Source organism: Numida meleagris, chromosome 5 (genome assembly GCF_002078875.1).
Source record: "Numida meleagris isolate 19003 breed g44 Domestic line chromosome 5, NumMel1.0, whole genome shotgun sequence".
Taxonomy (NCBI): domain Eukaryota; kingdom Metazoa; phylum Chordata; class Aves; order Galliformes; family Numididae; genus Numida; species Numida meleagris.
The window spans coordinates 10,351,719-10,376,618 of NC_034413.1; the positions used below are offsets into that span (position 1 = coordinate 10,351,719).

Sequence of the window (24,900 nt, forward strand, 5' to 3'; positions counted from 1 at the left end):
TGGTTAAATAATTTCTTGTCCTGCTGTAGAGGCAATTAGATCTTCCTATTTCGTATAAATTGCTGGTGAGGCTAGAGATCAAAAAGGATTGTATTGTCTTTACTGCCCTTTGCCTTGTCTATGATACACATGCTGAGGTGTCACAGTGGTTTCAAAAAAGAATATTCATAAATGTAAAACCTGTTACTTTATTCCCTCTAACTACCCTCAGCCATTTCTCCCTGACAAATCTCCCTCTGCTTTATCAGTCATTGAGGAGGGCATGGTGTTTCACTCTGTAGAGACACGTCCTTCCCCATTGCTGACAGCTCTGAAGAATTACTTTGCTGTTGTGATGCAACGCAGGATTGTGCTGAGGTACTAGCTTAGGACTGAAAACAGGACAGCCACATTGGAGTGAAGAAAACACCTCTAGATGTGGTGTGTGAACTTGGACACAAAATTGTGCCAATGAGCTTATGCCTCTGCATGTTTCAGAACTGGTTTCTGTGAAGTTGGAATTCTACCATGTTTGAAAGAGAAGGGGCTGATATCACTGTGCAGTTATCACTGAAGGATGTACCAGAATCTGGGAGTTTGACTGTGTAGCAAACCTAGAGTTAGTGACTGTAGTGCACTTTCCTAGACTTCTGACTTTCTTAATATCAGAAAATGACATAAGGAAAGCTATATTATTTCCTCTACTAGTATCCTGTTGCCAAAAAGCAATCTAAGAGAGAATATATGAACAGAATTTTCATATATGACAGTTCCTTGTATTCTCCCAGCCTTTATTCATAGTGTTGAAGTTCCAGGTCCTTCCTCACCCTTTGGTTTAAGATCTATCTGAATATTTTATTAGTAGTATTATTGTTATATTATATTATATCAGTGTATTTTTGTTTGGAATGTAAATTCTGTTTCATTTCTCAGTAGTTTCAAGAGAGTATTTATCGTTGTGAAACCTTACTAGATATGTACTAACTTCCTTAGTATCTTTTGCAGTGTGTTTAAAAATTCTTAGCACCTGTGACATCTTGGAGCAAAGAACATTGTAGATTTGAGGAACTACTTGGCTTGTTTTGAACTCATCAGCTCTAGTTTTTTCTTAGCAACAAGTTATAGCATGGCCAATCATCCAGAATCCCTGGAGAAAGGCTTTTGACTAGGAGATGTCAGGGGAGAACCAGGACAGATAAAACCCACCTGTGTATCTTTGCAGTGCTCCACTATTATTCTTGATTGGCTCTTTGGTCCTCATGGCTGCTCTGTCACCAGCATGCTTCATTCTCTTACCTTGTTCCTGTTGCCTTATGCCAGCTGTAGGTGGTTACACCGTGCTCTGTCCTGAGTCTGGCTCTGCAGTTAGATCCCTGCTCACCATGCAGACATGTATTTGGAATGCTAATAAATAACCTTCTCAAGATCCCCTGACAGCTTCCCTATTCTTAGTGTGATGGAAAGAAATGACTGAGTGGGCATGTCTTATTATTTAACTCACCTGATGGAGAGGTTGTTAGCTGTTGCACCTCCTGGCTGCTTAAGTGATGTGTTAATTTACATCTCCTTGCTTGCTTCAAAAGGATAGAAAAATGGAATTGAGTGAAAGGCAGAAACATATCTTGTACTTCAATTTATTTCTTGCCTCTAGCTTTGATGCAAGGAATGGAAGAAATCATGATCTCATGTCTGGTTTGATTTCTGATGTCAAGAGTTCTGTTTCTGAGGAAAAAGACATAATTCTGCAGGTTCTCACAACTGAAGAGGAATCTCTACCTTGAGTACATGACAAAGAAATACCACTCTTGCCTCCTGTGGAGAGTGCCTTCTCAAAAGGCTGATGAATAATGAGGGGCTGTTTAGAAGCATGTCACAGACACAAGTCATTTGTGCTATAGCTGATTATGAGCGCGTCTGTCATTGCTCGGTGATTTGAGCGGTTTCATGACTGATGGGGCTGTAACCATCTATAACACAACTATGCCATCGCCTACGAGATATGAATCTGTGTTCTTTATAAACACACTACTACCTGCTGGAATGCCATTTCTTTATAATTTTTCAGCTGGTTTAACTATAGCTGGCTGCAGTGCTAATGGAAAGAAATTGTCCTTCTGAAACAACCGATGAATTAAGAGACCGCTTGTGACAGACGTGAAGGGATGAAATATAGCAGAGGAAAGAAACGGAATCTATACTGTCTTCTTGAGTACTGAGGCTCAGAAGCTCACCAGGCTTTGGATGGCAAGTGAACTGTGATTTCTGTATATGGCAAATGAAACTTTGTATATGGTTGTGCCTGGCTTTAATTATTCTGTTATCGTGACATATTTTCCCAGTGTTTTAGATGAAAGACTTTTATTTACATTCGCTATTCTTTTTTATAGAGGAGAAGGAAAACAGAGTAGAAAAGATTATCTGTCACTGAGCAATTAACTGAGTGTACTGGGTTTATTTCTCTTCCTGTCCTAGGTATCTCTCAGATTGCAAGAAGGATTAAGCTGTGAGAGTTAGGAGATGATGTTTTTTTTTTTACCACTAGAGTAAGATAAGCATACATCTCCAATAAATAAAAATGTCAGAACAGTGACTATGGTATCCATGAGCTGCAGACAGTGGAGGAAAAGACTAATCTTTTTTCTTTTTTGTGTATGTATAAGCATGATGTTCTGGAGAGATATGTAGGACCCTTTCCATTAGGGTCTTTAGCGGCTGACAAGCAATACGTGCTGCTATTTGCCTCCTTCCTTTCTTAGAGTTTGGTATTTCTTTAGAAAAATAGCAGCAATTTAAACTTTTCAGACAGTAAGCAGGAAGATGTAGGGTTGCTCAGCTTGCAAACATTTATGCTCTAAACACGTATCTGGTGCTCTGCTAGTCCTGGCAGCTATTGATAATACTTCTACACCAACACTATCCTTGAACTCTGAGCTTCCAGTTCAGCAGTGCGTAACACTGCCAGCTTGTACTCCACTGTTTCTGGTTGCTGCAGTAGGGAAGCTTTTACACATATGCCATAAAGGAATCTTAAGGATTCTGGGAAAGACTTGTGCCTCATATAGATCTAGCTTTACCTTCCCAGATGGAAAGCAAGAGATATGTAAAGCACATGATCCTGCAACTCTATCTGTTCAAGGTCTTTGAGAAGATGAACTTGGTGTGTAAACCAGCAAAGAACCAGATTCCTTAGAGCATTGCCACATGTAGATATAGGAATAACCTTTTATTTCCTCCTTGGGTCTACTTGATGAAATAACAGCATTGAGTGCAAATACACTATCTTTCACTCAGGAACTGTAAGCAACATGTTTGTAGAGAATTAATGCTATATCCTAATTGTGTTCCTGTTCTCCTATCAACTGTTGCTGAGGACAAGATGATGGGTGAAAGATAGACATAAAGTTTAAGTACCATCAGTGTTAGCTCTGTATAATGAGTAGTCTTATAGTCGTCATCATCATGCAAGGAAGTGTTTTGGCGAAAACACTTACTAATGCAAAACTATCTCCATTAATATATAATTTTTTTCTCTGGACTAGAGAGCTCTTACAGTGGGAGACTTGAAGGGTTGGCAGTGCTTTCTCCCTTTGAGGGTGATTTCCAGGAGATGCCTGTTTCGCTATTGTTCTCCTGCGCATTGTATGATGATTCCTTACTTCTGTTTTGCAAATGGGCTCTTTTCCATGTATGTTTATTTTCTACCTGCTGAGCCATGTTAATAAGGTCATAACCTGTGATTTAGTGACACAGTGTGTTCTGAAACGGCAGATTAGGATCTTTTAGATGGAGTAGCAAGGAGAACCAAATATGTACAAGTAGAACAGACAAAAATGGAGAAAGAAGTCATTAAGTACATTAAAGTAGTATTGTGGGAGAGAGGAATATGAGAAGGTCTATTTGAAATGCTTTTATCCATAAATATGGTGTTTACATGCTTGTTGTTGACAAATGCTGCTGCCTTATCTTCCATGAGCATTTAGTGAAATTGTAACTATGGAACAATGATACTTCATCTTTTTTTGTTTGTTTTTTGCTCCTGCAAACCTATGAACCTGTTCTGTGTATATATGCTGGAGGGCATCTGTGAGGGAAGGGAAAAGTATGTCTATACTCTCAGCTACTCACATACGAAGCAGCATCTTTTTGTGGTTTGATCACAGCAGGAGATCTGGCTGTGCTGGAAGCAAGCTTAGAACATGGATTTCATCCTCTGAATGTGGAGCTGCATGCAGCCTTGTGTGATGGGACACTATGCAGCCAGCAGGACCCTTGGGACTTGGTAGTTTCTACAGCTATCTTTTTTTTCTATCACAAGTGTTTATTTTACCCTGGTGACTTAGAGTAATAAAACCTTCTGTCACAGTCAACTCTTGTAGTTAGTTGCCAGACTTTTCTGGGATGTTTTGCCTGCTATCAAAACAAGTTTCAATAAAGAGAGAGGAAAAGGCATTAAAAAAAATACTTAGGCATTTGCTGTGGGTTGTTTCTTTAATTGGTCCTAAGTCAGCAGGACACTTAAATTCTATTGAATTCACCTATGTTCTTACCTTCCTGGAAGAAGGAGGGCCAGGATATCTCTTGCGTTTTGAAGCTTAAATTCTGTACTTACTTAATCAATGGCAAATAAGTTGTGCCTTGACACAGCATGAAGAATCATGCCCTGGTGTTTTGAAGGATCATATTTGGCAGAGGATTTAGGGATGTGTTGCTCATTGCCTGGTCTGCATGTATAAAACATTCTGTACTAATGACAATGCAAATTTATTAAGCATATTAGAAATGCGTTTTCTGTTGCAGCCAGTCATGAAATGTAGGAGTGCTGTCAAGTAAATCAAAAGGAATACTGATTCATTTTCTGCATGAAAAAACATGTAAATCAAGATCATGAATATTAATTCTGACATATATTATCAATATACTGTAAATAACAGATGCACAAAGTTCATTCTGTTTTATAGATACAATGTTCAAACGCAGTTTGTCATTTCTCTGTAGGTTAACTTGCACACCTGTTTCCCAGACTGTACCTGTTTCCAAAAATGATACAGTTTAAAGAAAAAAAATAAACTGATCTATGAGGTGCATCCATTTACTGTGGCTATACAATAAATGCAAACAAGCTAGACTGGAGCTGATACGTCAGAAGAAGCAATGCTGTAGTTACCAGTTTAGAAGAAAGAAGCAAAACACCCCTAGTGTTCTGATTTTTTTTTTTTCTTCCCACTGCAGAAACACTTTTTTTTGAGAAGCTGTGTAAAGTTGTAGTTGCTTTTTCTGAGGGATATATACTTCACTTATTGGAAAAATATTATATTTGTGTTTGAGCTTACTACAGTTATGTTTAATGCGTTCTATACTAGCTTGAGCTCTGGGGTCTTCAGATCCAGGTACCAAATATTTCTGAATCTGTGCCCTGGGAGTTACATGGGCAAACACTGTAAGCTCAATATTACTACAGAAGGAGCCACATGAGTCCCTAGATCTCCTTTGGAGAATGTTGTAAAACATCCGGACAAAATGTACTGTAAAAATTCATATTTAAATAGACATTTAGTTCTGACTGCATTGCATAAACTGATACTCTTTACATGAAAACAGCGTGACTTGGTTGGAAGTGGCCTTTTCTTTTGATTTCTCCTACCTACTATATCTCTGTGTTCATGTCTGTATGGGTTCCTGTTTATTCCCTTCTGTTTTCTCTTAAAGCCTGAACTCTTAGAACCAGGTGATTGTTCATGATCACATCTTGTTTCTTTGGTGAGAGAAAGCCCATCTTCCTGATTTTCACATGGTGAAAAAAATACTGGAAGTCTTCAACTGATATACAGATGCCTATCTTGGCTAGGAAGGCAAACCAGGAGGGAATGGAAAGGGAGGCAGGATGAAGTGGATTTCTCCATGAACCGAGTATGTTTTTACTACTGAAGGCAAGGTTCAGCTCACGTGCTTAGCAAGACAAACCTCTGAAGTGTTCGCATCCAGTACTGTACGGAACTTTGAGAGACTCTTGGAGATCTGCGTAGATCAACATCTTCGGACCAAATTATGACACCTTTGGTCCTTTCTCCCTTGAGAGAAGCTAATACTTGCAAAAGGGTAAAAAGAAGTGAGATTCAAAACTACTCCTTTTAAATTGTCTGTTTTCTTTCCAGAGAAGGAACATCAACACACAAGTGGATTTATGACCATGGTCTGTGCAGCATTGCAGGAAAGAGCTAATAGATGAGAGAAACACTAAAGGCAGCAGCAAAACAAAGCCTCTGTGAATTGCAGTTAAGTATTTCTTCTTCATGAAGAAATGAAATGTCTTTATTTTCCTAATAGCATTTGTATCTTCAGCTGCTCTGATCTTGTAGTTTCTGGGAGATGAGGGAGGCAAAACATTTTTCCTTCTCTTTCCATGGTAGCAACACTTTTTTTTAAACAAATGCTTCATATTGTTACCTAGTCCATAGTAGAGTTCTTCCTCAAATGAATTCTCCTTGCTGCAGTCTTCAGAAGGTGCTCTGCTATCTCTCTGTTATCTTTCCTAGCCTGCCTCTAGCGCTGCCCAACAAATGTCAGCTATTATCAGTGTTAAACTCCTGATATGAATCCTACTGTCTTTGGGATAATTTTTTTCTTGCCCTACTACAGAAATCAGCTTATGCCCTGAAGTATGAATTTTGATGAGTTGCCACATTAACATGAGTAACTGTTTTAAAATATGTATTAAAACTATTAAATTATTGGCCCTTTCTGGTAAGCACAACTATGGTCTGTAAGACTGACCTCTTTTTGCTGTGAGCACTGTGTGCTGACTACAGCCATTGTGGAAATATAATTTCTCTGCTTCCCTGCCAATGCTCGGGTGACGATGTGCTCTCTTGTTATGAGGCAGCATAAAATTTAGAGGCTAGTCACGATGGAGGTAGTAAGAAAGAAACTTAAAGACCTCAGTAAATTTCCCTTTTAAGTGTTCCCTTTTCACAGGTAAATGGTCTTATTCTTTGTAATCTCTCATTGTATGTTAACAGCTTTCACAATGCTGACTCTTTTGTAAGAAAAGCTCATTACAGTCCCAGTGCTTTATCTCTGTTAAAGGAGCCAAAGAAGGAAGAAGTCAATACATTTTTTTCTATTTTTCTTCAGACTACGCCACCTAGTCAGCACATATGTACTGTAAATTCAAGATGTGGATGTTACTCAAAGCAAGTGTGATGTCACAAGTGTTTTAATAGTTTTTGATTTATTTCCCTAAGTGCTTTATTAAAATGATTCACAACTACAATTTGAAAGCCAAAAGCAGTCTTAAGAGAGAATTGGATGAGTTATTTTTGATCTCCTGACTTTTCTTCCTCAATACAATAATTTGTTTGATTGGGGCAGGAGGATTCTGGATTCAGAATGGGGATTTTACTACTTATTTAGTGTTACTATGTGAGATAATCAGGCCAGTTTGTGATCCGAGTAGAAGTATGAATGAATTTACTGTGCTACAAGAGAGCTGCATGGTTCAGAACAGGATACTGCCTGGGTTTGTAGTAATCAAAAGATAAATATTTGGCATAATCAAGAATCAGCAAATTCAAAAGTCGTCTGTGAGGAATCCTCTCCTTGCAAGGTATTTCTAATAGCATTCTGAAAGGTACAGTGGTATAGGACATTTGTACCATTAGTTTGGTAATAAATCCTACTAGTGTAATTTCCAAGTTTTGAGGCAAGCAGTGTAGTGAGTCACTGTGACTTGAGATCGTCACAGTGATCAAATGGATTGCTTAGTGAGCTGGGCTGACTATAAAGAAATGTACTTTAGTCCAACAAAGCATAATAGTAGGAGATAGGCTGAAGGCTTTACTTAACCATAATGTATACAGTACAGTGAAGAGCTGTGATTAGAGAATGTGTAGGAGTTGGAATAGGCAGGGAACCAAGCACCATGTCCTGTTGTGAAGAGGCTAAAATAGACTGTTTTGATCTCCTTAGTTTGTATACTCAGTGACAGAAGTTGAATTTATAATGAAATTAAAACTAGAAATGATGTTTATCAACCCAAATCAGAATCACAAAAGAGACTTTGTGATAATATGCAATTTTCAACTCCTCTCTGCATGCAGTATGGAACTTCTGGACAGAATTGAAAGAGAAACTGAAGGTGCAACAGTGCATCATGCTGTTGACAAGTTTCTGTGCAGCAGAAACAACCTAAACACGGCTGCTGAAGATGCCATTTGTGGGCCAGGAAGTCACAGAATCCCAACTGCTGGAGACTGTGATAGTATTTAAAGGAAATGTGGATTCTTGTTTCTTGAAGTCATATGCAGATGTCTGTTCTTAGCCATCATCAGAGACAACATACTGAGCTAAACTCAGTCTGCACTGATGCAAGATGCCCACCTTGATATTGTTACGGTAGCACAGGACACTGTGTAGGTGAATTTTTACATTGGAAGTGTTGCTAGTGTAGTGTGGTTGCATCTCATACCTAAATTTGCTCATTTCCATTATCCTAAAGTAATTTTATGTTATTAAGATGATTATTTTACATTTTCCATTCCAAATTATTCAATGCAGCACGAGGCTAGCATGGTGAATTGCTGATTTGAATTAAAGAACAGATGCAAAATATTACAACAGATCTGAAGCTGCTAATCTTAAAATGCGTTAACACAATCTAGACTCAGGGAATATCCTAGGAGCTTTTAACATTAAATGTCCCCCCTAAGGTTACGCATATAACAAATACTTGAAATCACAGGTGAACAGTTCGGTGTGTATTTATTTATATGAATAGTGCTTTGGTGGGTGAAACAAAGGAAAGAAAATAAATGACCAACGGTGAAGTAAGGTGGGCAGAAGATGAAAAGTGTTGAAGCTGGAGTAGAAATCTATTTTTGAAGTGAAGACATGGTAAAATGTAGAAAAGGTGCATGGGAAATCAGCTCTTCAGCTACCCAAAGCTGATATTACTTGACTGACTTGAGTCAAACACCACACTTCACTGGCATTTGATCTGCTCTGTAAGCAACTTCTGGCTGTAGGAATTAAAGTAGCATCAGCCTTATTGTTAGGCTTTTCTTTCTATTGGTATTATTTTGATTGCTATTACTGCTTAGCTATTTAGTGTCATCAAAACGCAGAGTAAACAGAAAAGGTGGTTGAAAATACAGTAAGTGCAGCTATAAAGACTATTTAATCTTTGTCCCATTAGAAAATAATGGTCACTCTTGTAATAAGTGTAATTTCATAGTCCATCCCCTCTATTAACACCATTAAAAAGCCATTGGGTTTGTCAGTTGGCTTCTCTTACATTCAAATGCTCTTCATTGTTTCAGAAGAAAGCTGCTGACTCAATTCCTTTAGAAAGTAGATGGAGTAAGATTCTTGGAGTAAACAAAGCTTGCTGATTAGCAGAATTGCTGTTAAAATTTCTTTTTTTTTAAAAAAAAAAACTTGTATAGAGATAAAACAGCTTAGTTTTATATGTATGGATTATCTGTGATGTGCTGTAACTCCTCAAATGTTGGTTAGAACTTCTGGTCCCTTCAGTGTTTCTTCACCAGCGATGATGTACCAGCTGTGTTGAGCTTAACCTGCATCTCTACAAAGAAAGCTGAACTCCATTGAGGTGTGAGCATCTCCTAACAAAGTTATCGTGGTGTTTGTGATGCTGTGACTTCCGATTTAGTCTTCAGGTTGTTACTACTGCCTCTGAGACAAACTATTTTAAAGTGTTTTTTTGGAGGGGAGGGGAATTTGACATACTGGAACTGTTTTCTGTGTGCACGCATGCACATTGCAATTAAAATTTATTTAATTTCAGTGAGGGCTGCTCTGAAAGTAGTGCCTCCTATGTTAAGATGTTAGGCCATGATGTCAGAGGTGGGTGTTGGTAACATGGCTGTAGAGACTGAACCTTCCCACCAATATTCTGTTACATTTTGTTGCCGTGTGACAGATGGCAGCAGAGGAGCAGTCTGACAAAATGGCGTTTGATAAAGTGTATATGAAGCAAAGGTGCATCACTGAATTTCTCTATGCAGAAAAAATGACGTCCATTGACATTCATTGATGCTTCTTGAACATTAATGAAGACCAAACCGTGGATGTGAGCACAGTGAGTCAGTGGGTGGTGCATTTCTTAAAACAACAAGGATTAAGTAGAGGTCCTTAATAACTTTTTTGAGTATATTTATGTGGGGATTGTTCTTCCTCCTCTGAACGTATCTAGCGTTTGAACCAATACAAACCTTTAACACCTAAAACTGTGGACAGCTAAAAAGCAACAGGGGTTTTTGTCCTGTCAACTGAAGTGAGAGCTGAATTAGTGGTTGAGAAGTGAGAAGTTTTTCTGTGCCTTTTAGCTATCCAGTTCATTTTTCCTGTACCTCTTTAGGTATGTAAAGTCCTGCTGTGTGATGAAAGCAAATGGTCTCAGCTGTATTTTGTCTTATAAAATAAATTTGCCACTTGTCATGTTAGATAGAGTGCCCTGTGGAAGTAAAAGGAAAAAAAAAAAAGAAATGACTATAAAGTTGCACATGTTTGTAGCCTTTAGGGCAAGGAGCTCCATATGGAGATGGAAAACAGAATATCTTTGAGTTTTACTGATTGCTCTTAAGCATTGTATTATCCATTTAAGGAATAGAGTAATTAAAAAGGAAGGCTTTGGAAAGCTTCAGTGATTAATAAGGAAGAATTTTTGTTCTTTAGTGAAATTCTACTGTATAGATTTTTGTAACATGCTGCTTACTGGAAAATGTCATACTATGGGCTAAGGTGGTGGTCCTGTATGTCTTTATCTCTGTAGCATTTTCAGGCTTATTCCTTCTACCCCAGAAATATTTCTCTCTTCAGAATGGTAACAATGACCTTGACTGAAGACCCAGCTGCTTGGGACACATGACTCAACACAGCAGGGACTCCTATTTAATTAATGTGCCTGAACTTACAGTAAGGACCTTGTTGGCTTGTTAATTAGTTTAAATTTCCAAGTGTATGTAGTGATGAAGTCCTACCTTCTTCTGGTTGAATGTGTTGTAGAGAGAATTAAATCTACCTCCTCCTTCCTGGTTTGATAAATTTGACTTCTCATAAGAAATAACGTCCCAAAAGTACTGGTAGAAATATTCTTCTGAAAGGTCGAAGCAGAGACAGAATTCTAGCAAGCTGTGACCCTGCTGTCCTGAGAATATCTGAAAGGCAGCCTTAGCTTCTGCAGGAGATTTGACACCTGATCAGGTGAGTCAGCCTCCACTGGCTGCAAAATTTCAGTGGTGGAAAAAGAAGAAAGCTGAGGGGAAGGAGAGTCTCATAGTCACTACTAGCAGTATTCACAGGTCTAATCACATATGGAATGATACCAACATTCCTGTTGCCTATTTTGCCCTTTTGCAGGCACTTCCACCCATAACTTAAAGCAGTGAGCCCTCTATTAAGAGCTTTAAAAATCTACTCTTGATGATTAGGTTTCTGTTACACTGGAAAACACAAAAAAGGCCATAGCTCAGTCTGGCACATAGGGAAAGCGCACATGAGACATGGTATAAAACAGGTTGCATAATTCTGTTCATTTTAGGTCCTGTTTTATTGCACATGGGAGCCAGTGTCTTCCAGCTGTATTTAATGAGCTTGAATCCATCCAGAAAGTGAGGGGAGGATACTGAGTGCATCAGCAATTTCTTGGCTGCTTTAAAGAGTATATGTGTGTATTTGGCCTATACTTAACAGTCATGTACATACCTCAGCATCCCACTGGGCACTGCTGTCTTGTTCTCCTACTTAGGTTTATCCCTTCATTTCTTCTCAAAAATGCTTCTCTGGTCCCCCTACTTCTGTCCTTTGACTAACTTTGTTATTTTTAAGAAGTTTAAATGCTGGTCTGAAAGCTATGTACTATATTTATATAAGCCTAGAACTTTGCTAAATGCAGATATGTCATAAATATTTGTCTTCTCAGTCCTAGAACTACTAACATCCTTCTAGGTAATTATATATGACAATTAGAATCTCTTGTGAACTGTCATTAAATTTGTGGAAAGTTTAATGTATAATTCAGTAAGGTTTGGCTCGGGCTCATTACCAGTTTTTCCTATATAAAAGTTTTCTGCATTCTTTTGTCTTTTAAGCTATTCATAAATGCAACAAATTATTTTAAACAAAATCAGTATTTGTAAAATATGTTTTTTTCTGTTTCTTTTGGGTAGCCATGAGCTATGCATCTATAAAAACGACTGTTGCATCTGAAAATGTAGCAACTCAAATGCATACAGCAGGCAGTGAGCCCAATGCAGTGGGGAATGCAGTGCTGCTGGCACATCAGGCAGTGACTCTGTCTGCTGCCTGGGGTGAGTTTATACCATCTGCTGTTGTCAACTGATTTAGGTGAAATTTGAAGTGTTATGAGCAGAGGCTAAAGTTAACAACCTAGATTATTGAACCAATAGGGATCCGTGGAGCATCAAGCTCAAATGCCTCAATGGTATGAATCAACTTACTCTCTAAGGGATTGGAGATGCTAAGGCAGAGGTAAACTCTAAGGAAGAATTTGACTCAGGATAAGGGATTTCTTTTTTATTATTTTTCAATGTCTGGCAGCTGCTGTACTATATCAGAGAAATTAAATGGGTGCATGTGGGAAAGCTTGATTGATAGACAGTGAAAGCTGTTAACGTCACTGATGCGTTACTGGAATCATTGTGCCCTCTCTGGGAGACAAGAGAAGAAATCCTGACACATCCTACGTTGCCCACCTCCTGCTCCCCTCCAGGAAGGTGCTGCGGCCTTTCTATTGCTTCATGGCTTGCATAGTGGATGCATGTAGTTATCTTGACTTTTTTTTAAGTCACCAGCTGCACCCAGTGTGTGGCTTCTAAAAGCAGAAGGAAAGCTGTAACACTGCAGTACAGCTGTAGTAGGGACCGATGGGGGGTGAATCTTGCCTGCCCAGATCTTGAGCTGACAGCAGTCCTGCTAAAAGACACAAGCTTGCTGTTACTAATTTACTGAACTCAAATCAATCTTTTCATAAACTCAGAGCAATATTTAAAATCTAGTTGTAATGTCCAAATGTAAACAAACTGTAGAGACTTAAATTCTCAGTAGGAACAAGGCTGGCAGCACCATTTCTGCTGACAGTCCCACGAAAATACAGTTCTTCCATGTAAAGACCTGAGCTTGCTGGCCTCTGAATTGGGCAGAATGTGACAGCACTATCTGCTGATGTAATGCCCAGTGGTACAGTAATGAAGATGCACTGATAGCATTGTCTTTCTGCCAGAGCACTAGTGAAGATGAGTAAGAATGTCTTCATTTGCCATAAAAAGACTGTTCTGTTTGTTGAAGTTGTGGAGAGGGCTAGTCTGGAAATTAAGAACAGAGTTCTCGTCTCAGTCCCTCAGGCAGAGGTGCATGATTTACTGTTTGTGTTCCAGTGCTGTAATTTGCTGCACTCTCGTCTGACTTCTTGGGATTCATAATTTATTATGTTTAGTTACCAGTACTTCCCCTAAAGCAGTCACTTCTGCCTACTAGTGCTGCTGATTAGACTGTCTATGAATTGCCAAAAGAATGACTTCTGTCTGTCTTCTCTCCCAGCTTTTTAAACTACACTTTATTCTCAGCTTCTCCTTCATTTCCTACATCTCTTGTTTGCACAGCCAGAGATTTCTATTCACCAATTCCCAAAGGTGTACTGTCTTAGTCCCTTGATTCATTTTGGAACAATTCCCCAACTGGTACAAATCACTAGGATGAGTGTAGGTATGCTGATTAGCTGCTATGACAACTATGTCTAATTAGCTGAACCAGTATCTCCTTTCCTGAATACCCAGAGGAGGCTTCTTATTTGAAAATTTTATTTAGATAAGTTAGGAATTGATCATTATGCACAAGTCCAGTGGGCAAAGGCTGTTGAGCCTCCGATTTAGATCGATGGCCTCAACTCATGGAGGCAAAAGAGTTCATTTTGAGGGGTGACAATACAATTGCTGAAGAATTTCATTTATCCTTCTGTACTGTTTCCCCATAGAATAAGATTCCTTTTCCTGTTCACCTTGTCATAACCCTCAGAAGATGAAGGTCCGTCAGGATAAAACAGACAGAACAGCATCAGGCATTTTACCCTGGCTGTCCATTTCTTCTGTAAGAGCCGATCCAATCTTAGCTGCTTCCTATATCTGATTTTTATTGTCTGTATCTTACTGATAATTGAGCTTTTTCAGGGAAAGGCTGTTCCCTTTCCCTTCCATTTATGGACCAGTAAATCCTTTTTGTTACACTGGAAAGGTGCAGTTTCATTTTCATTTTAATGAACTGCTGCTGGGAGAGCCCTTCCCTTTTTGAACCCAATCTCTTTGTCATCTTGATTGGTCAAATTGCCAGTGAGTCGATTGCTCTCCATAATCATGAGCATTGTTGCATTGTTAAACACCTCTTTCTATCATATCCGCCAGCAGAGCTTGAAGGGCTAAAAGAGAACATCACCCCACATTAGTAAGAAATACAGTGGCTCAGAGAGCTTTTTTCAGATGGAGGAGGCCCCTAAATTGAAGCTTTCTATCATTTGAAAATGACTGTATCTGTGTTTGCCTTGCTCTAAAAGAGGATTTGATTTCAGTATATTGGTGGCCGTGGCAATAGCAGCCCTAGCTGTTGTTCTAATGCTCAGACAGCTACAAAAACATCAGTACTTCAGCTGACTATTTTGCTGTAGATGTCCTCTCCTTCTACTAGAACCTGGACCTCTTATATTTCAGGTGGATACCTTCACAGAATGAACCAATCTGCTCCTTCTGATGTTGCGCCAGGAAATTCCATCCTGGAGTCTTGTTCTGAAAAGTTTTGCTTTGGCATTTTGTAAGGTGAAAACAAGTGTCTGAAACACTTCCAGGTGACCCTGCAGATGACTGAATTTCAGTTTTATCTCTGATCTTTCAATGTCTTCCCACTAACCAATCCACCACCTGGCCTCCCCTTCCCTTTCCAGGCAGAAGCCTGTAAAATAATGATTATTCAGGCAGTGACAGTGCAGATGTCAAAGTTACTCTTCAAGGTCTCTCCAGGACTTCTTGAGAGCTTGGGATTAGACAGGGGAAACTTAGACCATGTTGGTATTACTCAGCTGGTTGGAGAGAGAGAGAATTCCTGTTCAGTGATGAATTTTACATTTCTGAAACTGTATTTAGTCATAAACAACAGTGGGACTGTGAAACTTGTTGCCAAATGATAACCTGGCTAGGATATTGGGATATGTCCCTGGAGAATATTTAGATTCTCTCCAGAAACTGTCCCCTGATGGGTTTTTTTTTAAAGCCATTAGGGAAAAACTCAGTTTATAATGGAATAGGCCCCATTACATTTTTTCATGGGTGAGAAAGCAGCAGATGGTCTTAATCTTGGTAACTTTCAAGGAAACAAGGAAAGGCTCCATCAGTGATGTGGAGATGCTACAAGATCTTGTGTCACCATGTTCCCTAGAGGTTCTGGTTCAAAGATCCAAATGCTTCAGTTCATTTTGTGGTTTTTATTTGCAATAATGCCAGGAGTCACCGGCTGTAAGTTACAAAGGAGGAAGAGCAAAAGGGTTGCTTTTCTCCTGTTTTTGGCTTCAATTTGTTTTGGCTCTCAAAGAATATTTTTCTGCCTCTCAGCAGGATGAGTCTTTCTGCCTCCTAGCAGGTGTGAATATGCAGGCTTTTTAGCATAAAAAGATTATCTGCAATCCATGGGAGTAGGCATCTTCTCAGTCTGCTGAGCAACTTCAGGGCTGAAATTATGATTCACATCAGTTATGTACCACTTTTCCTATGACAGAAATTTAATTTTGAAGCTCTTACAAGTAGCAAAACTCTCAAGAGCTGGGATCTTGTTTCTTTAAACATGTTTGTAATTATGTATCCTGCAGTGCCATATGTGTGGGAACTGTTAGGTCAGGGTCTGAACCAGTGCTTGAGCACCTGGTGAAGGGGCATGGCCAGGCTTAGGAGCACAGGTGCAAGTAGTTCACATGTGTGACCAGAAGGGGTGGACCCAGGGTCCACCTCTCCCTAACCTCATTTAAAGGCTGGCAGCTGAGAGGGAAGCATCTCTACTTGGATATTGCTTCCTTCAGAGAGTTTTCTTCAGTGTGGGGTAAGCAATTCCTCTCTTATTATTGGATTGTGACTAATACCTTTCTTGGGTTATCTGAAAATTATATATCTCTATTTCATATCATACACCACATAACAGTAACATGAATGCCCTTTTTGTGTCCAGTTTTGATCAATCTTATTTCAAAAAGTAATTAGAATGGACCAATATATGATGAGATTTATACAGAAGGAAAGATTAAACTGACCAGGAATCTTTGGTCTGGAAAGCAACAATTAATGTGGATATGTTAGAGGTCTGTAGCAGTATAAAAGTCTCAAAGAAGGAAGGTTATTGTGTGTTTTCTTTTTTTGTCCTGGTGCAAGTATTAAGGGCTGTTAAATAAATGTATTGGCAAATTTGTGGCAAAGGAGATGGGATGTGTTCTAATTGACAGTGGCACAGGCAGTTAGTACTCTTAGTGGGTAACCTAAGATTGAAGCTGGGAAATAATATATTTTGATCATACACTTACATATTTTTGTGGCATAAACGTGGGAACCTGTGACCTTATGAGGTGTTCCACTGATAAAGGCTATGTAAAACTGAGACACTGGGCTGCTGAGGCCTGTCATGGTAATGCTAAAAAATTTTCCTGACTACGTACAGGTGAGGTGGGCCATGCTGAGGATGCCACTGAGATGGATTGCGGGTTTTGCCTCTGTTTACATTGCTACTGTCCTGGACAGCTGAGCTGTCTCTGCAGGAGCAATAATAATTCTTACTGTGACATGCATAATACCCCTGTCAGTAGCTCACAAAGTTGTTCACACAAGGTTCAGTTTTGTCCCCACTACTCAGTACCCTTTGGGATGACTGTGTATGGAGGCATAAGTAAACCTTCTCCCTTGGCAGTCTGACACTTTTTTAATTAGATTGACATGTCTCTACTGAAGCTGACTTGAAAAGTGCTTGCACTTGAAACAAGTGGAGCAAATTCTAATTTGTCTAAAATGGTCCCTCCTGTTAAATGTTAAACTGACCTTTTCAAGAGAAATTTACTTGATAGTTCTAAGTGAAGACCTGCTTAAAGCTAAACCTGTCACTACAACATGATTAAATTCACTTAAATGTACATTAGTTGCACATATTATTAATGGAAATTGAAATCAGTCTAAATCGTAACCATAAATTTTAAAACAGGGGAAGAGAATGGAGATGGGGGGGGAAAAAACTACACCTGATGTGAAAATTAAGGTGCTTTATTCACCCTAAGAGTAGATAGGCTGAACAGGAAACTTTATTCTCAATCAGTGAAAAAGCATTGACTATTTTCTGTGTATTTACAATGGTTCAATTTTAAACCACAGAAGAAGGGTGATTCAGTGCATTTTTGGCAGAGTTTTGATCTGTGGAGACCTAGGGGAATTGGTCACAGTTATCTGGTCTTATTTCACTGGCTGCTGGACCTTTAAGCAACAAATTGTCAGGTTTTTGCCTATCTGTGTGATAGATGGAGGCAGCCTGTGGATGTATGTTGAAACTGGGTTTCTGGAGATGCTTTCTGATGCAGGCATGTCTGCGCTCCAGCTGAACTTCACATTTAAATCTTGCACCCATTCTTACCTCTTTCCCTTCTCCACCATCTAGCATGGCAGTTCCAGTGTTTGGCTGTTGTGGCAGGTGTTACTTAAATTATCTATCCTAAATGGGTCCTAATAAATCAAAACTAAATTGAAGACTATCCACTTTGTAGGCATTTATCAGTGACTTTATATTAAGCAGAAGGATAGGACTTGGCAGGCATCTTCCAGAGAATGGTCCAGTGACTTAGGAAGGTTCTATTTGAGGGAATTAGCTTTATGTAGCTGTGCGACCTTTGTAATTTGAGAGTGCAGATTGGAACCTTTTGTAATTAATAATTCTTGTTCTACCAGACTTGGCTTCCATGCAGGTGAAATTAGCATGACTTTAGCCAGCTGGTCTGGGACATAGAGTACTTCAGTATGGCACTGGATAATACTTAATAAATATATTCTTGTTTGGGCTAGAGGCGAAGTAGGATGCATTGCCCACAGCGTGGAAGTAAATGTTAATATCTTGTCTGTCAAATGTATGGAAGATTATTTTCTTTACCACTGATGCCACCTCTAGTTCCTACAATAAGAATGTGGGTGGGCCCATACAGTATGCACCACCACCTACTCCCTGTCCAGTAGAGCATATATCAGTATGAATGTAGGCAGCCTGATGGAGTCTGCTATGCTAGCAGTTGCATGATTGTGTTAGCCTGGAAGTGACTGAATTTGTTGGAGGTAGCATGTGCATGACATAACACACAAATTTTAGGGATTTCCATGGCTCTTATCGTTATATGTGAGATTTGAGAGGAAAAGTAGACATTGTAAGGTGTTCCATGAAGGGAAGAAATCAAATTGATTAGAGGTTATGGTGTTGAGGCAGGGGGGAAGTGCCAATATGGTACACTAATTGCGATTACAGTCTTTACACTCATCACTATAGTAAATTTAGCTGCTTTAAATTAATGCTAATTTAATTGATGGAGATGAGGCTACTGGATGTTTTGTAGAAGGCCACTAAGAATGCGAAGATGATACGTCTCATAATTTGAGAAAGAAGGTATCTGACCTTGAACAACTTCTGCCAGCTAAGAGAAATTGCTGCTAATTATCTTTGTATTGCAGTTATGATTTGCTTACTAGTTAAATATAGAACTAGCTTTCAGTGACTGAAGAATGCACTGTTACGGGTGGGCTAGCAAAGCTAAAATCTGCTGAAATCTTTCCGAGCGGTTTGGAAGACACATTTCTGTTAAGGGAATTGATGGCGGCTGAGGATGGTAGGTCTGTTATGATTAGAATGTAGAAGGACTTTTCAGGTGTCTGGCTGAGTTCCTGCTGGAAACATTATTTTAATGACTAGATTGTGTAATTAATGTCTTTGGGCACCTATAGCTTTGGAAAGGCCTTTCTTGTTTTAATTCTAAATTAAAAGCAGATGGCATGGGGAAAAAAATCTTCTGGTCCAATTTCATAGTTTTTATAAAGGCACTTGTATGTTAGCTGTGAGTAATGGAAAAAAGTGACCCATCAGTAGTAATTTTAGTATCAAGGAGTCTTTTCAGTCTTTCAATCTACAACCAGAGATACATGTAAGATATTTTTTTGCAGTGCAGAGCAAAAAGGCAACTTGTAAGATTTTTCTGATGTGGGATTTATGGCCTAGCTTCAACTTTTTTATCATTTGCCAGTAGCATACAAACAAGATAAAAGAGTATCTGTAGATAGTTCTGACTTAGATGACTTTCAAAATCAAAGAACTAGAGGAGTTGAACTCATTTCCAGACTATCAACCTGCAGTTCCTCTATGCACAAATGCATCAGTTCTCTAATAGACTGTTTGAACACCTCACCTTGACCACATCTTGCTCTGTTCATAATACATAGCACATGCCACTGACCATTTTTTTTTCCTGCAGAGTGATTGAGAGCATTTATTCTCCTTGGGCCTAGGAAATTATATTAATCTTCTGCTGTGTACTTTCATTTCATTTTCTGTAAAATAAATAAATAAAATAAAAAAAAATCCATTTTCTGCTACTGGAGTTGACCTAAGGTTAGATGTCAAAAGAACAAATTACTGGCACTTGCTGATACCCCTAGAGTACCTATAAATAGCAAGCTTTATAACCCCACTGATTCTTGAGTTACATAGTGATAAATATACTCCTACTAACCAACAAGGGGAAAAAACAGTTGCGTGGCTCCAGGTGATGTATATTCCTTTCACCTGACAGAATTTGTATGGCTACATCTTTCAGGTGGTTTTGAAAAGAAAAAAAAAAACAACAAAAATCTTTGTATCTGCGTGCTTTAAAGCAGTAATTAGTGATTCATGGGTACAGTATTTCTCATTTTGTCTCATACAGACTACAAAGAATTCAAGGCTCAGACAGCAACAAATTATTAGGTGTTATGGCAGACTAAGGCAACAGTTTAACTGATGGGGGCTGCCTTTTCACTATTAGGACTCAGAACTAATTGAAACCTTTTTCAGTGGAACAGTTTTCTGCTAAGAAATGCAATATTAGTCAGATAAAATCTTTCACAATATTTTAAAAATGAAATCTTGACAGATTGGGATGATTTGAAACTAAGTGTGTTTCTATTTCATTTTCTCCTTTTTGTTTCATTTGAGCTTTTTTTTCCTTTGGAGTTACAGCCAAACTGTATTATAAAATATTCAATGGAATGGATGATGATAATGTTGATACTAGTGGTGTGAAACACTATTAAATATTTTTTGTAATATTTTTCCAATGCATTCGTGCTCTATCCAGATTTCTGGAATTGTGGTGCTTTAAAATAAGACCAAACAAAATTGGAGATGAGCTAAATTAGTTTTCTGGATCTATAATGTGACTGTGGATGCTAATATATCTCTGCTGAGCTAGTATATCAAATCTTTTAACAAATCGAATCTTAAATCTTTTAAGAGATCAGCCTCCTGTGAGGTTTTCTTTTTTTTTCTGCACTGGTTTTTTTTTTTTGGCCTGGCAACGTTCACCTTTTCAACAAAGCTGCTATGACCTCAGTGTTTGATGGGATGGGGAGTGTAGGACATGACTGTCTCATCTCACTGATTAATGGAAAAGCTTCCTGTTGCTCTGCCCCCAAGCTACGAAATCCATTAACCACCCCTTGGGGTGCCTGAAATTTATTCTGGCCATTACCATCAATTAGAAAGTTAATAGTGTGATGATTACTGGGCTACAGTCCCAGCTATTTGTGTGATTTACACCAGGCTGGGGTGGAAATGGGAAGATGCAACACTCAAAGAACCACTTTACAAGTGAGGACTCTGCATTAGGAGTGCAGAGATGTCAGTGCCCAGTGTAAACATATGACAAGGAAAATCATTAGTCTGAGTTCTTTTAATTTAAATGGTATCTTTTAATTTAAATGCATGGAAGAGCAATGTTAGTGTTCACCGTACCTAAGATGAGAATTTTTTGATGATGACCATAAACCTTAAATCATGCTACGCCCAAGGGAATAACTTCATTTCGAGTTGCAGTTGTACCTGATAGAAAACGCTGTGATGCAGGAAGGGTGGAAATTTGCATTTTAGCCTTGTGGGTTTTTTATTTTTTATTTTTAAGAAAAAGTAAGGTTGAGATCTTTTGGACTGCTGCCCTTCCACCTGTGAGTCCTTAGATTCCCTCAAATTTCTCTGAGGTAGCAAGGAACAAATCTGTTGCTGATAAACTCTTAATCCCTGTGTCAGGGTCTGTTCCTTCATTGGAAATAATGCTGAAACATTGAAAATTAATGCTATAGACTTTGACAGGGAAGGAGAAAATGCTTGGAGTGTGTATACAATCAGATACACAGGGGTAAACAATATCTCAATTTCTGGTATAAATTAGCTCCTAGATACCACTGGTCCTAATCCAGCATTGTAGTTGCTGATCCTTCTCACACGCATTCAGGTGCTGTAGCATGAAATGGCTCCTAGAACGAACAGGACAGATTGCATTCTGACAGCAAAGACCCTTCTGGTTTCTCACAAGCAGCTGCTTCCAAGCCAGGAGGAGTCTATGGCATTTATACTGACTGCTTCCATGTTCACAGTGGTGCAACTCTGTAGTAAATAGTTTAGATTTATGCAAGAGTATTATCAGGATATGACCCCTGTTCAACAGGCAGAGGAATGGAGAATATGAATTTTACTGACTGACAGTATTTTTTGCTCTTAGCCCAGGTAGGACAAATCACAGTACAATGAAAATTGGGATTATTGGTCAAGCAACACAAGACAGACATCTAAAATTAGGGAACTTTTAAAGGGTAGAAAAATGTATGCCATTTCAATCTGTTTAAAATTTGGTATATTTTTCCACTAAAGTGTTTGATCTTGCTCTTTGGCTATCCAAACTTTATGCTACAATTTTTCTGAAGCTTCATGGAAGTGTGAGCTCTGCCATGATGGTTGTGTTTCCCTGAAACTCGCCTTTTTGTTCAGCTCAGCCCTGGGTGATAAAGTGTAGATGGATGTGAAGCTGCATCCCTTACCTACCGTGTGCTTCAGCATGTGTTATTTTAGCCATGTAGCTATGGGTGCTGGCAGGCCCTTTCCTACACCTATGCAGAAGGAAATGGATGGTCACTGCTTCAAGTATTATGTAGTCCTGAGAACCACTGAGTCTGGAGAGAGGGAAAGAGAAATACATTCTTAGGTTGCTAATCTGAGTGAATAACATCTAGCTGAAGCAGTAGTGAAGGGAAGCTGACCAAATTCATTTTTCTACAACCATTCTTAACAATGTGGATAAGTTGCTCATTTGAAGGAAAACAACTCATTGAGGTCACCTAAAGGAAACACCTCCTGGCCCTCCCTGATTCCTTTGTTTCTTGTTTGGTTAAGGTTTTGAATGACTGTCTAATTCAGTATGTAAACTTTGGATATTAAAATATGAACTACTTGTCACATCTCTAAATTATTTATAGCAACAATCAGCTGAACTACATTAAGCCAAAAATTGCAAGAAATTTGAATGTATATTTCTGTTGTTTAGATAACTTTGAATAAAAGATGATTAAAAGAAGAAAGTTGGATTTAACTGATAATTAAAAAAAAAAAATTCATAGTTTCCTATCTTTTTAGCTTCCTTCTCCCCCTCCCTCCAAGTCTTCTAGACAGCTTCCATAGGTGAGAAACTTCATTTTGGGATGAGCTAATTCTTTGCAGAAGGGAAAAACATTACATAGTTACATAAATTCATATAGAAATTCATAACTTCATTTCCAGTAAAACTTGCAATCAGAACTCAAACTGGTAGCAGGATAATTTCAAAATGGAAGTTTAAATCTCTTTTAAAATATATATTTAAACTATATTTAATTTTACATTTCTTCCTTTTGACATATTAAGGCTCTGTTCAATTCTTATTTACATGCACAAAACCTCAGCGAGTTTATGCTTCAGGATGGATTGGGAAGTCAGTGGAGCCTGAGGGAACGTGCATTTGAGTCTGTCACAGACTGTCTTGGAATGTAAAAATTAGTTACCTAGTCTTTCCCTCAGTTTGCCTCACCTAGAAAATGAGAACAGTTGTAGTTTCTAGCCCATTGAGGGCCTCACCAGGAAAAAAAGACCTTGCAGATGTGTTCGCTTAAGAAGTGAGGCATGTAGATCCCTTGAATTATAAAATCTCTTCTATTACTTTCCCCTAGAGATGTCTTTAAAAGTTAATTTCAACCTGCCAGGATAAATTTGAGGTGTTTTTAGTTCTGTGACATAAGCTGTGTCATTACAGACATTAAATTAAAGAAATGCTAACTAGCTCTTTGCCTTGTCTCTGCTGTCAGGCCACTTGCTAGCATTGCCCTCTTGATCCAAACTCTTATGAAGGAAAAAAAACAAGCAACCAAAAAAAACCCATGAAAAACAGACACCTCTCTGAACTAGCTTCACTTTAAGTTAATCCCTGCTTAAAGGACACAAGCTATAGGTAAAAGTCAGCCAAGATCTATCAGATTAGAAAGAAGAGACCAGTGGGGCATAAATATACAGTATGGCTTGGACCAAAGAGCAAAAAAGCCTCTAGCAGCAGCACTGTGGTGGAGACGAGAATGCTTTCAGTGTAGAAATGCCTTGGATAGTTAGTGAGATAAAAGCATTTTAAACAAAATCCTGTGTTCTGCTTTGAAAGTCTCAGTCTGTCTAACTTGACAACCTGTGTGCTGAGGGGGCAGTCATTCAGAGTGCAACTTCAGCAGAGTGCAGATGAGGGCAGTGGTGGCCTCTTTGTGTAGATAGAAGCAGTCTGTATGTCCAGAGACACAGATTTCACTGTATTTACGTTTTGCAATTGCTCTTCGAAGTGGAGAAATAACTTCCTTTAGAATGTCTGTCTCTGAGATAACCAGAGTTCTGTTTGGAAGTGGGTGAGGCCTAAGAGAATGGTTTATGTGAGTTAGAATGGTAGCCAGTGGTGAGAAGTGTTCAGGTGAGGCAAGGTAATTCTTCTGAAAAGCAGAAGTAACTTGCTATGAAAATGAGGAACAGCAAGAAGCTAAGATTGGATTGTTTCCAGGGTTACTCAAGAAGGAGTTAAATCAAAACAGGCATCAAGCCAAAAGTGACATTTATCAATGGCTTGTAAAAGGCTTAATAGGTAGAACACATGAACTCAAATGGTTGTCTGTTGAGGATGACTTTGATGTTATTAGCTTTTGTGAAACAGAGTGGCATGACAAAAATCAATGGGAAACTTTAGTACTTGGCTATAAAGCCATGAAGGAAAGAGTTTCAATTTAAGTGTTGAGGGAACAGCACCTGAGCATGCAACATCCCCCCAAAAGCATGAATGCAAAAGGGTGTGGTAGAGTTTAGGCATGAAACTTCATATGCAGAACACAAGTAGGCTCCTGCATTACCAGCTCCGCTATTTTTCACATTAAGACCTGCAAGATCATTTTAAATGTGTTAATGATTCCTTTTTTCAAACACTTATTCAGTGAAAGCCTTTTATAAGAGCAGCCTCTGACACCGCAGCTCTGCCTTCTGCAATATAAAATCCTTCTATCCAAAAAACTGCTCAAGCAGGGATTCATACAACAATGGCTGGTAAATCTTGTGCTCAACAGACCGGTCCCTTCTGAGGCAAAGCAGGTGGCAAATGTAGTCATGCACAAGGCTGGAACGGGTAATCTTATAATCGTGTCTGTTTCTTACTTAAAATACCTGTTTTTTGTTGGGATTGAATTCACATGCAGAAGCAAAACGTGCTAGAGTCCAGCTCTTCATGCTGTTCCTGGTCATGGCAGGTTTCTCACTCTGCTGCTC

At 38.8% G+C, this 24,900-nt stretch overlaps 1 protein-coding gene across 1 annotated transcript in view; it reads left to right on the forward strand.

The window, feature by feature from the left end:
- SORCS1 (sortilin related VPS10 domain containing receptor 1) overlaps positions 1-24,900 on the forward strand; it is a 278,025-nt gene that overhangs the window by 88,228 nt on the left and 164,897 nt on the right. The gene's annotated exons all lie outside the window — the stretch shown is intronic.